Raw genomic sequence first — 13,723 nt, forward strand, 5'->3', positions numbered from 1 at the left:
CCATGTTGAATAGTAACTAAGCCTGTGTGCCACAACTACTGAGCCCACGTGCCGCAACTAGAGAAAAGCCTGCACAGCAACCAAGACCCAGCACAGCCAAAAGTAAAATAAGTAATTTTGTTTAAAAAAAGAAATTGCCAAGTGCATAGTACACATCATGTGCTGTGCTGTGTTTAGTCGCTCAGTCGTGTCCGACTCATTTCGGCTCCATGGATTGTAGCCCATCAGGCTCCTCTGTCCATAGGATTCTCCAAGCAAGAATACTGGGGGGGGGGGGTTGCCAGGCCCTCCCCCAGGGGATCTTCCCAACCCAGGGATTGAACCCAGGTCTCCCACACTACAGGTGGATTCTTTATCCTCTGAGGAAGCCCAGTACACATCATATTTAACCCAATAACAGTCTCCTATGGTGAGTACTATTATTATCCTGTTTGAACAGATAAGGAAACTATGGCTCAGAGAAGGTAACTTGAAGAGGCCACACAGCTGGTTAGTGGCAGAACTGGGTTTGGAATCCAGGTCTGGCCAACGCCCAAGTTCAGGACCTCATCCATTCACTGTACTATCTCACCTCTTTCCCACAGGGAGTGATTCTAAAACTCTCCCAAAAGGAACAGGGATAATCATGGGCCAGGGCACAGTCTTGCTGGAAATTGGCTGGCTACAAAAATGTGGCGGGTTAACAGTGGCCCATAGGTTACCCCACTGCCGTTTCAAATGCCACAGACTCCCAAATAAAAGTCCAGACTCCTAGATTCCTAAAACCTAGAATCCAAAGAACGCATCCTGCCTGCCCATCCCCACAGAAATCGTCCGACTTCCGGTTTCTGCTTTTTCTGGTAGTGGGGAGATTTGCAGGATACCAGGCCTGGAGTGAGCTTCTTGAAGGCAGTGTTATGGGGGGTGGGGTGGGCATGATAATGGACCCCCACTGCCCTACCCCCAGCCCTCCCTGGAGGGAGGACAAATAGGTCCATTGATTTGAAACTCTCCCAGAGGGCATTAGAGTAATGACTCTGGACTGTGTGATGCCTACACCCCCTTTGACCTCCTGACTGACCCCTGCCCTGGGAGGTTCCAAAGGCCACAAATCTCTGTTGCTTGTGGGCCATGTGGTTTGTGGCTGTTTGTAGTTTTGGAAAGCAGGGGGAAACTACGTGGGTAGGGGACACTGCTTCTCACTGTGCCGGCTTCCCGAGAGAACTAGCGAGGGGCGGGCAGGGCCCCTTCCGAGCCCTGCCAAGACACACTGCAACTACTGATATGGGCTCCATCATTTATTTTTGAAAGCAGCAGGGCTCTTGGCTCATTTGCATAAATGTTTGCACTGCCTGCTATATTTTGGTTCGGGAGAAGGGCACCAGAGTACAGAACATACATAACAGATTTGTAACTGGGCAGCTTGAGCCTGCCCCTGACGAGGTGAGCTAACCAGCCAGCCCAAGACGGCCCCTCACCCTCTGTGTCTACTCTTGAAAGCCCCTCTAAGTGCAGACTCCAGCATCAGGGGTATGTGACAATAGAAAGATCTTACCCCTTAAGGAGTACTTCTAAGCCAGGTAGATGGGTAGATAAGAGAGCATTTTGACTCGAAAAGAGCTGGGAGTCTGGACTCCTGATTTCTACTGTTCAAGAAAGTAACATTTATTGAATGATGTCCACGTGCCAGGCACTTTATTAGGCACTGAGATAACATATAACATAATACATATCAAGACCCTGTCACTGAGACACTCATAGTCCAGCATAGCATGGGTGACAGAAACGTGATAAAAACAAAACAAAACAAAACAAAACCCTAAGTGCATTGTGCCATCAGAGAGAGGATAAGAGAGGATTGCTAAGGCAGCACTCAGCTATGGGAGACATGGAGTCTGGAGAGACTTACTGGTTGCCTAATCTGAGTCTTAAACATCACCCCTGCCCCCCATCTCCAAGGTGTGTTTTAACCTCTATTACTAATTCCTTGTGTGAGCTCAGCAAAAGTCTAAGCTCTCTGGGATGCCTCCGTTTCTTTATCTTCATAATGGGAGCAATAATCTGTGACGTGGGCCCCTGCGTGTCCTACCTCCCACCTCGACCCCAGACCGAGAGCATAACTACACGTTTCATCGACGTGCCACGCAGATCTGTGGCGGAGCCGGAGAGTGGGGACTATTGAGAGGTGATGGGAGTGGGAGATGCGATGGCATCCAGAGGGTCTGACCCCAAACGATAGTGCAGGTGCGGGGCGGGGGCGGGGGTTAATCTCATCTTTACATAGTTAACCATCCTTCCCTGGAGCCTCCTCTGCCCTGGCGTCTCGAAGCGGGAGCCAAGTAGCAGCATCGGGGAGGAGAGTGGGGCTGCTGGGGAGAAGGCGCCTCAGGATAGCAGTCGTCTGTTTCAGCGCCCCCCCCCCCCCGCCTTCATGCCGTCTAGCCTGAGGATGCAGGCACTGAGGAAAATGTTGCCTTTTCCTGCCGTCACCCTGCCACGATTGGGATCGCCTGGGTTTCTCTCTGGAGTCAGGTATTTGCCCATAAATCTGGCTCATCTTGCGGGGGGCGGGGGGGGGGGTCACCCGTTCCGTTAAATTTCCTCCTTGCAGAATAGAGAAGGACTTCCTTTTATTCGTCCTAAGCGACCCCTCCTAGGGCTTCAGGAGGCGTGAGAGCCGGGGGCCCGCCTGGGGCCGAGCCGGCTGCGCGGCCCCTCCAGGATTCCGCGTACTCGGCGCGGCGAGGCCGCCTGGAACTTCGGCCTCCGAAGCTGCCGACTCGGCTTGCCTTTAAAATGCAGAAACTCCCGGCCCACACCCCCGCCCCTCCGGCCGCCTCCTCCCCTTCCCCCTCCGCCCCCGCCCCGGCTCAGGCTCCTCCCAGAGCCCCGGGCGCGGGGGCCTCCCTGCCACCTGCCCGCTGCCCAGCCCACATGCAAAGCGTGACCGCTGGGGAAGGCAGGCGAGCGCGCGCCCACACCGGCCCTGCGCCGCGGCGACAGCGACAGCGACAGCGAGCAGCTCGCCTACTCCGTCCGTCTGCGCTTACCCAGCATGCACTTCCAGGCCCCGAGCTATCTCGGAGCTGCAGCCCCGGGGTCAGAGCGGCCGGAAGAAACAGGAAGTTTGGGACGGTCCTAGTCGTGGGGCCGGGAGTCCTAAACGCCGGGCCCTTTGCTTGGCTCTGCCGCTCCCTTCCCCCGCCCCCTCCCGCTGGCCGACTTCCCTGGGGTCCGTTTCGGGGCCTGGCCTGAACTCCAAAAATCCAGATGTGTTTGGGGGTCATTCAAGGCGCACTCCCAGGGTTCCCTTCGCCATAGCATCTCCAGGCTTTAGGGATCCAAGGGTGGGAACGGGAGGGAGTGCTCCCGCCCCGCGGGTGGGTGGGTGGTGGTAGGCCCAGAGGGTGGTTTGTCTTTTGCCCGCGGAGAGGGAGAAGGACACTAGGTGGGGTGGAGGTTGAGGGCTGGAGATTAGCCTCCCACAGCTATCTCTTGGGCAGGTAGGGCAGAGGTTGAAACCAGGGTTACAGTCTTCCCCTCCCCTCCGCCAGTTAGCTTCTCTCTAATCTGCCCTCCGCACGGAGTAAGGCTGCCCCGTTATCCTTAGCAACCATCTCACTAACGTGCACTGCTGTTCACCAGGGCCGCCTGGGGCCAGGGAGAAAGGATGCCTAGCGCAGCCCCATTCCTCAGGCAGAAAAGGCGAAGGGCACGCCCTGTTGAAGGCGCTCTTCATCCACACACCGCTTTGGCCAGGCAAGAAAGGCTGGAGTCTCAGTACCCTTGGGCTCCCACTCATTCCCCATCTTTGACCCATTTCCCTACTCGGCTATCTCCACCTGAGCCTCTCCCTGGCCTAGAGCTGAGAGGGGTGGGTCACGGTGGCTCCCAGTGGGCGGTACTGACCCTAGCATGCCACTTGGCCAATCCTTTGCGGGTTGTGCAGATGGGCCATTGGAATGGCCCGCAGTGCTCTTTCTCCTCTCATAGCCTTATGCTCCCAGCCGGGAACATCTCTCTCCCAGCTCACTAGGAGTTCCTAGATTTCCTGAGAAGAAAGCTGGCTGGTTAGGAGAACAAGGATGAATATTTTGGAAGTGAAGGTAAAATCTCATTGGATGTAGAATGATTGTGAGACTGTCACTGCAGTTTCTGCCCCAGACACCTCCAGGCAGAATTAATTGGTCTTTCCTCTGGGCTCCCATAGAGTAGGATTTATACCTCTATTATCACATTGTATTGTAACTATTTGTTTACATGTTTCTCCCCCCTGCTAGACTGTGAGCTCCTGGAGGGCAGAAACTATGTCTTATTTATCTCTGCAGCTCCTCACACAGATCCTGGCTCACAAAAAGGCTGTTGAATAAATGAACCAGAAATGGAAGGGATTCAACTAGATGACCTCCAGGATCTTGTTAAACTCGAATCTTCTGTGATGCAATTTAAACCCGCACCCATAGTTACACTCACATACATGTAAACACAGACCAAATCGACAAACACTGTCATGCCACAGTCCGGGTGTCAGTGTAAGACCACTCCTTGGAAAGTGAACAGACGTTACATGATGCCAAGTAACTGGCCTTTTGAAAGTTGAATCTTCAAACCTAAACATCTGAAGTGTCGGCAACCAACATCGCAACTGGTTTGGCTGATTTTTTTTTTTCCACTGCCCTTCCTGACTTTTTAAGCAGACACAGCCCTACATGCAGAAACAGTGAACATTTGAGCTGAAAGGGCCCTCTGAGAGGCTCTGCTGCAAGTCTCTTCATTTTCCAGCTGAGGTCCAAAGTCAGACAGGAGCAGAAATGGCAATCCCACAATCATGCCACTTGGAGCGTGCACATGTATGACACATGTTTGTATGCAGACACGACATGCACAACATGGGTGCATCCCTGAAACACGTGCCATCACTAGCTACACCCGGGTACACCCTCCCCCCACCACCCACCTAGCAAACGAGGATGACCCCTCCTCCGAGTGGCTGCTGAGCAAGGAAGGCAGGGCAGGGGTCACCTGGGCCTAGGCAGCCCTCGCCAGAGTTCCAAGGGGACCGAGAAGCCTACAGGTCTGCAGCTGCCATTAGCGTGCCTGGCTCCCCTCGGCTCTCCTCTGTCTGCAGAGGGCGAGGAGAGGAGACATTCCGGGCTCATTCCAGTGAGCCGTGTGCACGCTGCAGGCGTGGTATGCGAGCAAGCGGCGCGCTTCCAGCTGCTGCCTTCGAGGGCTGACAGGCAACCCCCTCCCCCCAGACAAAACTCCTCACCCACTGCTGGCCTCTCTTCACATGGGCATGATTAAGGCAACCAGGACCATCGCAAGCCCTTTTCAAAAGGAGAGAAATTATGGCTCTTTCTCCACCTGGCCTGCCTACCTTTTCTTAGGGGGCTTTCCTCTCAGAACCACCTCCAAGTGGAAGCCTGGTCGGACTTAACCCACCCCCAAACCTCGCCTGCCTCTGCTAGCCCCCTTGCAGCAAGCTCCTTTAACATTCCGGTGGATAGCTTGTGCCCTCATCGTTGGTGCCCACTCATTTCCCCCCATCAGGGTCATCTCTCCCACCTCCACCCCACTTAACGTGAGCATCCCTTCCTTGCCTTTGTAGGGTGCTTTAGAGCTTTCAAAGTGTGTTTTATTTGACCTTTACCACCACCCCTAGCTTCATCTGACACATCAGGAGACTGAAGCTCAGAGAAGATAAGCACCTGCCCAAGATCACACAGCTAATACATGAGGATGGCGCATCTTTGACTATCAAAGGCACGTTTTGCCCACTCTGCCACCCTATCCAGCTCCCTGAGGGGAGAGAGACGCCCTTCTGCTTCTTTTGGACCTCCAGGGTACCCGATGTAGCACAGACTTTGCACACAATAGGTGTTCTGAGGCCTGCGTAGACGACAGACAGATGATGCCAGCAGTCAGAGAATCCTGGAAGCTCCAGGAAGGGAGAGGCTCTTGCAGACCAAGGTGTTGTGTACCACCCAAGTCTTTTCAGCAGCCCCCATCCCTTGCCTCTTCTCAATCCTAACTTGCTCCGAGAGAGCAGTGCTCATGAATAAAGCTAATATTGGAACTAGTCGTATACTAGTTCAAGAGAGACTGTTGTCTGGATCCTTCTCTGCAGGGACGGATTGTGCCAATAGAATGCCCCAGGCCCCAGCCCTTTTCGTGCGGCAGGCTCAAACCGAGGGCGTCCCCCACCCCCGCACCCCCCTCCGGCCTTTATGAGTCTCAGCTGATTTCCCTTGAGGGCCGCCCCCCTCGGCAGCCCCCCCCCCGCCCCCCACCAATCGGACTCCTTCACTGTACCTGGGCCCCGCCCCGACTGTCCTCAGGGGCGGGGCCAGCCCTAGGGCAAGCTGGGGCAGGAAGTGGTTGCAATTACACACTCCCGCCCCGCACTGGCTGCCACTGCCGGAGCGACAATGCTAACTCGGCCGGCCCCAAACGTCAGGGTAGGAGCTGGAAAAGAGCTCGGCCGGGGGCTCCTGGGCTGGAATGAATCTCCTTTCCTGAAGGAAGGGAGTTTCCAAGGCTGGGCAAGGCTGGAAGCCTCAACTGACTCCTGGTCACATCCAGGGTTGAAGGGAGGCGATCGTGGGTCTCTGTACCCATCCCAGCATGGCAACCACTAGGCACAATCGTCCCTTTTAAACCTGGCCACTTGCTAAAAGCAGCTTTCCCCTGCTGTTTGGGCCCCCTGCTTGCAACCGCCAGGACTGACTGCCCTGACCCCTCCTACCAGGGGAGGACAGGCTTTGATCCTCCACTGCTGCAAATCACCAGAGCACAGTGGCTTTATACCCCCTATTCCTCCCTAGTTTCTCGGGCATTCCCATCGGGGGCTGGCTCTTGGCCAGGTGGAGGGTGTGACTGGTGTGGCCAGAGCCATGTGCTAAGTACCACGTAGAGAGAGGGATGGGAGAGTGTGAGAACGTGTGGCTGGGACGGCTTCAGAACAACCTGGAGTGGGCTTTCACTGAGGGCATTTTTAGCTCAGCGAATTGGGGCTGCCTGAGAAGAATGGAGGGAGAACCGGGTCAGTGAAGAGACTGGAGAAATGAAGGGAATATGGGAGCATGGGAGGGAACGGGGGTGAGTGAACTAGTTAGGGTTAAAAAAGAAAAGGCCTAAAAACCCGGTGGATGCAATGGGGGCTCCTCTTTCCCCTTCACTAGCATCTTCTGCACGAAGTAGGTTCCTTCTGTATGTCGGCAGTCAGTGGCTGCCTTCTCAGCTTCAGAGCCTCCCTTTACATCCTACTGAAAACCTCACAGCACCCTCCTTTCCTTGTTCTATGGAAACTGCTCCTTCTCTCCCAGGCTAGGCTGCCCAGTCCGTTGAAGTAGTTTAGGGCTCATCTGGGAACTACCCAAAGAAGAGGGTCTCCCCTCCCCATCCCACCCATCCTGGCAGGAACCAAAGGCTTTGTGGACCAATTTGAGGGGCTACTGATCAGCAGCCTTTTCCCATGGGGTTTCAGGCTCCCAAGAGACTGGGAAGCTGAGTCATAGGCAACTTCATGCTCTACAGACAACACAGCAAGAGAAAGAGGGAAGAGAAAATGAAAAAGGTGCAAAAAGACAAACCAGGGGGCAGGTTCATTACCTGGGGAGGTGAGGGGCAGAGGGACTCTTAGCCCTGCCTTAGTCTTGCTTCACTCATAGATGGAGATCAAAATCAGAAGGTGAATATGAAAGATGATGACAGGACACAGGATCAAATAAAGGAATAAAGATGGAGATGTTTTGTAAACTAGTAAGTTCTATATAGATATGAGGGATTACTATTATTGTTACTATGCATTATGAATTTTCATTTTGCTCCCATGGATCTGATTTATTCAGTGCTCTCTCCTTAACAGAGGAGCATGACACAGCCAGGTTAGCCTTGAGGCTTTTGTGGCCCTGAGTGAAGGTGTGTGTGTGTGTGTGTGTGTGTGTGTGTGTGTATGAGAAAGAAATTCAGAGATAGAGAGGGAGGGAAATGGGAGGGAGTGATTGGGTGGAACTTCTTCCTTCAACATTTTCCCTTAGAAAGCTAGGGTTCTACTGAATGAGGAGTGATTTGAAGGGGAGAAGACCTCACAAATCACATGGCCAGGGAGAACCAGGAGACACGTCTTATTTTGTGTTATGAATGCACCTACTTTTTTAAAGCAATATTTTGTTTACTGGTTTATTTGGCTGCAGCAGGTCTTAGTTGTGGCATGTGGGATCTTTAGTTGCAGCCTGTGAACTCTTAGTAGCAGCATGTGGGATCTAGTTCCCCGACCAGGGATCAAACCCAGGTCCCCTGCAATGGAAGTGGGGAGTCTTAGCCACTGGACTGCCGGGGAAGTGCCATAGGAGACAAGTCTTGTTTGTCTCTGTACTCTCAACACCCAGAACAAACTCCTTCTGAGTGATGGAGAAAGGCTGCTGGAAGGAAGGAGTGATGGTTGCACCCATCCTTCTGCCTCCTCTGGTGTCCTAGTGCTGATTGTGGGCAGAAGAGTCTCAGCTGTCAGCTCTAGCTGTCATGTCCACCAGCCCCGCCTCCCAAGTGCTGCTATGTTCCTGCGAGTCTGTGACAGTCACTGTACCCCTGATGTCTCTGCCTCAACTAGGGGCTTGGTCTTTGGAGGTCCTTCACCCAGCCGAGGCCACTGGCACTACACATGTCGTTGCTCTTTGATGCTTCACAGGACCCTCTCCCAGGCTCTTGCAAAGCGTCAGGACCATTGTGAACATCAATCAAAAAACAAATGGGGTCATGGATGGGGAAGCACTTTGTGACCTGCGAAGCCCTCTACAAATGTAAGGGATTATTGCATTGCATCTCATAAAGAGCATTCTGACACTTCGAGGGTTGTAGTTATTTGGATTTTGGCAAACAGGAGTTTACCACATTATGAAATGTGTGTGTGTGTGTGTGTGGGGGTGTCTGCACAAGTGCATGTTCAGTGATAAGACCCACAGATAGAAACCTACTTGGCCAAGTAACACAAAGAGTCATTTAGACTGTGTAGAGCCATATTAGTAAGTTCACAAGAATTCCCTGGCCTTCTGTCTTTTTCAGTATACTTCTATATAGGTGCTCTCATCAGATTCTCTGCACAACACTATGGCACTGTTAAGTCCCTCCGACTTGAGTTCAGCAGAATAAAGCACACAGTGAGCTTCAAGGAATCTACTTTTGAGACTTGCAGGCTCTGAGAACTTTGCCTGGGAGAAATTTTCAGGCAGAGAAAAACATAGTCTGTGTAGGTCCTGGCAGGGTGCGCAAGACCCATGCCAACTTCCCTCCATTCTCTGACCCCACAGAGCGGCTCTACAATGCCTGCATAACGACCTCCAGACCAAGAAGAAGGCTCTCTTTCAGTCAGTCATTCAATCAACAAACAGTTTTTGAGTGCTTTCCCATCAGTGCCAGGCCTTCTGCTAGACCCTGGGGCAACAAAAGTGAAGAAGCCTTCATTGCTCACCATTCACCTCTTGCCTTGCAAGCAACATGTTTTGTAGCATCTTTCCCCCTTCAGGCTCTCCTTGCTGTTCCTTTTATTTGGCAGAGAGAAGCCAGGGCTAATGGCTTTGAATCCAGCCCTGGTTGTTGGGTCTCTGATTGGGCAACAAGGGGCTCCTCTGGAGAGGGCAGTGCTCAGAACATCAAATGGTCTCTCAGACACGTGGCACAGGTATCACAAACCTCCAGAGGAGAAGCAAGCCTGATTCTTTTTTTTTTTTTCTTGTCCACAGCCTTGAAGAGTCAGGAGAAAAATCATGCGATTAGCATTGTGTTGGAACAGCATTCTCACCTCAGGTTTTGTCAGAGCAGACACTCTGGGTCTGGAAGTCCTCTCTGGGAAGTCCGGCTTAGGCTGTCACCTTTTGGTGGGGGCAGTTTTTTTAAATTAATTAATTTATTTTAATTGGAGGCTAATTACTTTACAATATTATAGTGGTTTTTGCCATACATTGGCATGAATCAGCCATGGGTGTACATGTGTCCCCCATCCTGAAACCCCCTCCCACCTTCCTCCCCATCCCATCCCTCAGGGTCATCCCAGTGCACCAGCCCCAAGCACCCTGTCTCATGCATCGAACCTGGACTGGTGATCTGTTTCACATATGATAATATACATGTTTCAATGCTATTCTCTCAAATGAACCCACCCTCGCCTTCTCCCAGAGAGTCCAAAAGTCTGTTCTTTACATCTGTGTCTCTTTTGCTGTCTTGCATATAGGGTCTTTGTTACCATCTTTCTACATTCCATATATATGCATTAATATACTGTATTGGTGTTTTTCTTTCTGACTTAACTTCGCTCTGTATAATAGGCTCCAGTTTCATCTACCTCATTAGAACTGATTCAAATGCATTCTTTTTAATAGCTGAGTAATATTCCATTGTGTATATGTACCACTGCTTTCTCATTCATGCGTCTGCCGATGGACATCTAAGTTGCTTCCATGTCCCGGCTATTGTAAACAGTGCTGCAATGAGCATTGGGGTACACGTCTCTTTCAATTCTGGTTTCCTCGGTGTGTATGCCCAGCAGTGGGATTGCTGGGTCATGTGGCAGTTCTATTTCCAGTTTTTTAGGGAATCTCCACACTGTTCTCCACAGTGGCTGTCCTAGTTTGCATTTGGTGGGGGCAGTTAAAGGGTTGTCTTATTGGTCCCCGGTACATAGCCATGTGCACCCTTGGTGGGGAAATTCTAGTTAGCTAACTAACTAGAACATTGAAGCCGAATGATTTTCTGGATTTTGGAGTTTGCCAATTTAAACATTTTATTTATTTATTTATTTTTTGCTGTGCTGGGTCTTCATTGCTGCAAGGGCTTTTCTTTAGTTGTGGCAAGCAGGGGTTACTCTCCAGTTGTGGTGTGCGGGCTTCTCGTTGCAGTGACTTCTCTTGTTGTGGAGCACAGGCTCTGGGCTTCAGCAGTTGCAGCATGTGAGCTCAGCAGTGGCGGCTCCCGGGCTCCACTAGAGCACAGGCTCAGTAGCTGTGATACACGGGCTTAGCTACTCCATGGCATGTGGGATCTTCCCGGACCAGGACTGAACCTGTGTCTCTGGCATTGGCAGGTGAATTCTTTACCACTGAGCCACTAGGGAAACCCGGAATTAGCCAATTTAGTAAAAGTTAATTTTCAACTCCTTTCTTATTTAGCTTCTTGGTGTGGAAAACCTTTCTGACATGTATGAGCCCACTTCCCAGATTGTGAGTAGAGTTTAATGAGCAACTCAATAGAATCTCTCCACTGACAGGGTGTCTTGCAGGGATTTACCATCAGTGAATCCCAAACTGGGGTCCCTGAACCCATTAATAGCCTGAGAGAGAATCAATGAATTACGCTGGTATTTCATAAGGTCTAGTGAAACATACCAGCAGGTGGTTGCAGAGGTTAACTACAAAGGAGAGTGTTTTTGGCTTTGGCCAGAATTAAATGACTTTGGTGTGACTAGCTTGGGCTGATCTGAAGTTCTGGCCCAATTTTATATGTATCTGCTATATTATTCAATGAAAAATTATTACTTAAAATATATCCCATTTAAGTCGATAATTTTTTAATATTTATTTTTGATTTGGTTTATTTATTTAACTGAGCTGGGTGGGTCTTAGTTGCGGTATGCAGGATATTTAGTTGCACCATGAGGACTCTTAGTTGTGGCATGTAGGATCTAGTTCCCTGACCAGGACTCAAACTCAGGCTCCCTGCATTGGGAGCATGCAGTCTTAGTCACTGGACCACCAGGAGATAAATATTTTGAATACAGAGGGTTAAGAACACAGACCCTGAAGCCAGACTGCCTGGATTCAGATGCCAACTTCAAAACTTAGTAGGTGGGAGTGGATAAACTAATTGTGGTGCATCCATTCTACGGAATATTATTCAGTCATAAAAAGGAATGAGGATACATGCTTCAATGCAGAGGAACCTCAATAACATGATACTGAAATGAAAGAAGATAGACACAAAAAGCCACATATTATATGGTTTCACTTAAATGAAATATTCTGAATAGGTAAATCTGTAGAAATAGAAAGCAGATGGGAAGTAGCCAGAGTCTGGGGGGAGGTCAAAGGGGAGCAATTTTTTAACAGGTACGGAGTTTCATTTTGGGGTGATGAAAATGTTTTGGAACTAGGCAGAGGAGGTTGTTGCACAATACTGTGAATGTACTAAATGCCAGGCAATTGCATACTTTATTATTTTTCAGTGTTGAATTTATTGTTAATGCCAACATTGACAAATATTTTCTAGATTTCTAATTTTTTAATATGGAATGTTTTTATAGAGCATTTTTTTTTACTAAAGTATAGGTAATTTACAGTATTTTGGTAGTTTCAAGTGTACACCAAGTATATTGGTTATACACACACATATATATTCTTTTAAAGATTCTTTTCCATTATCGATTTTTACAAGATATTAAGTAGTTTCCTGTGCTATACAGTAGGTCCTTGCTGTTTACCTATTTTACATATAATAGTGTGTATATGTTAATCCCTAATTACTAATTTATTCCCCCCTCCGCACTGCATTGCACACATTAGTTAATTTAGGGACTTCCCAGGTGGTCCAGTGGTTAAGACTCTGGGCATCCACTGCAGAGGGAGTGGGTTTAAGCCCAGGTCAGGGAATTAAGATCCCACATGCCATGCGGTGTGGCCAAAAAGTAAAATAAAGCAAAGTTGTTACTTTATGTTATGTAAATTTAACCTCCATTTAAAAAACTTACTAGGACTTCACCAGTGGTTAAGATTCTGCCTTCCAGTGCAGAGGTCATGGGTTCAATCCCTGGTCAAGGAACTAAGATACCACATGGCATGGGGGGTGGTCAAAAAAAAAGTCACTAACTGGGCAACTTTGAGCAAGTCACTGAACCTTTATGTGCTTCAATTTCTTCATCTGTAAAAGGAGAAAATGATAATATTTACCTTAAGAAGTTATACTGAGTTATTATTTGTAAAATCCTTGCAACAGTGTGTAGCACACACTAAGTTACATGTGTTTTAAATGGGGCCCGTGAAGAGAAAATTCATAAAACCTCTGGCAGTGAAAATTTGGGGGGTCCCTGGGTGAAAATGAAAATGGAAAGAGTGCTCAGTGTCTTTCAAGGGGTCGTCTAGGAATCCTCTGGTTCCAACTTCCCGGTAGCGACTATTGGAAATTCAGAGTATGAGACTCCACCTCAGACCTATTCAATTAAAGCCCAGGTGGGTGGGTGCCTTGGAATCTGAATTTTGACAGCACCACTCACAAGACTTGTGTATATTAAATTTGAGAAATTTTGGTGTTGGTATTTTTAAGAATATATATTTATTTATTTGGTGGCACAGGGTCTTAGTTGTGACATGCGGGGTTGTTTTTTTTTTTAGTTGTGGCACCTGTGATCTTTTATTTATTTATTTTTTTAGAGACATATTTAGGAACTGTATTTGGCATTTCTTTTTAAAATTTATTTATTTTTTGAATTTTATTTATTTTAATTGGAGGATAATTACAATATTGTGATGGCCTCTGCCATACATCAACATGAACGGGCCATAGGCATACCTGTGACCCCTCCCTCCTGAAACCCCTCCTACCTCCCTCCCCACTCCAGGTTGTCATGGAGCACCCGCTTTGGGTTCCCCTAGTTATTCAGCAAACTCCCACTGGCTATTTATTTTACATATGATAATATGTACATGTTTCAGTGCTATTCTCTCAAATCATCCCACCCTCTCCTTCTCCTCTTGTG

The sequence above is a fragment of the Dama dama genome, chromosome X (genome assembly GCF_033118175.1).
Source record: "Dama dama isolate Ldn47 chromosome X, ASM3311817v1, whole genome shotgun sequence".
NCBI classification, from domain to species: Eukaryota; Metazoa; Chordata; class Mammalia; order Artiodactyla; family Cervidae; genus Dama; species Dama dama.